This window comes from Lupinus angustifolius, chromosome LG20 (genome assembly GCF_001865875.1).
Source record: "Lupinus angustifolius cultivar Tanjil chromosome LG20, LupAngTanjil_v1.0, whole genome shotgun sequence".
Lineage (NCBI taxonomy): Eukaryota > Viridiplantae > Streptophyta > Magnoliopsida > Fabales > Fabaceae > Lupinus > Lupinus angustifolius.
This window is the reverse complement of record NC_032028.1, coordinates 7,780,233-7,781,468: the sequence shown is the minus strand read 5'-3', so window position 1 is coordinate 7,781,468 and position 1,236 is coordinate 7,780,233. Positions and strand designations below refer to the sequence as shown.

Below are 1,236 nucleotides of genomic sequence, written 5' to 3'. Positions count from 1 at the left end.
GGATTTTATTACTTGCTCGATACGGTACACTTGCCGTTATATAAATATCTAACAAGTTTTTGGCGCCGCTGCCGGGGAGCATTGAACGATTTATATTAGTTCTTTATAAATTCAATTGGGAGAGTTGCACATAGTTATTCTTTAATTATATTTTTTTGTATAGCTAACCCTTGTGCTAACTTCTACCATAGTTGTCTTATTTATGCTTTTGCGAGGTAAAGCTACTGACGAGCAATTGGAGTACAATCCTGAAATTGAGAAGTCAGCAAAGAGTAATCGTAAGAAAGCGAAAGAAAAGAAGAACCAAGGTATTAAGGAAGCATAGTACAACTCTGAACAGTCTGAAGATTCAGAGCCTCAATCAATTCAAATGGAAAATAATGCTGCAGGAAATAATCAAAGGCCTAATCCTCCAAGAAGGACTTTAGGCGATTATGCCATGTACCAGGGCCCAAGGCACTATTCAAGCATTGTTATCCCACAAACGGATAGGACTGTGGAAATCAAGCCAGCCTATTTGAACCTGGTTAGTGCTCACCAATTTACAGGGAAAGATTATGAAGATCCGTATGCACATCTCGACAATTTCTATGAATTGGTGGCCACAATGGGTTATAATGATGCTCAACGGGAAGCTGCTTATATGATGCTATTCCCATTCTCTTTGTTGGGTGAAGCTAGAGAGTGGTTGAAATCTCATCCAACTCAGAGTTTGACGAGTTGGAGTGACTTGGAGTCCAAGTTTTTAACAAGATTTTTTCCACCAGCTCGGTATGTACATACAAAGTTTAAGATATCAACCTTCAGGCAAGGGGCTGATGAAGCATTCTATGAAGCTTGGAAACGTTTTCAGGCGTTACTCAGGAAATGCCCGAATCATGGTTTCGATGATATTGATCAATTAAACATCTTCTACAATGGGTTGAAACCAGAAACGAAGATGATTCTAGATGTTGCAGCTGGTGGTACTATGATATCGGTGGATGCCGAACAAGCAACTAGAATTATCACTGTTTTATCTGCTACAGATAGACAAGCTCCGCATAACAGAAGAACAATGCAGAAGCGAGGAGTGTTGAATTTGAGTACTTCTGATGCAATTCTAGCTCAGAATAAGATTCTAACTCAACAAATTGAGGCACTAACCAAACAAATGACCAAGTTGCCTCAACAACTTAATGTGGTTCAGACTCCTCCAGTCCATCAACAGGTATTATGCTGCGAATTTTGTGGTGG

At 39.7% G+C, this 1,236-nt stretch overlaps 1 protein-coding gene across 1 annotated transcript in view; it reads right to left on the bottom strand.

Moving 5' to 3' along the window:
* LOC109336093 (TMV resistance protein N-like) overlaps positions 1–1,236 on the bottom strand; it is an 8,334-nt gene that overhangs the window by 4,096 nt on the left and 3,002 nt on the right. The window lies entirely within an intron of this gene.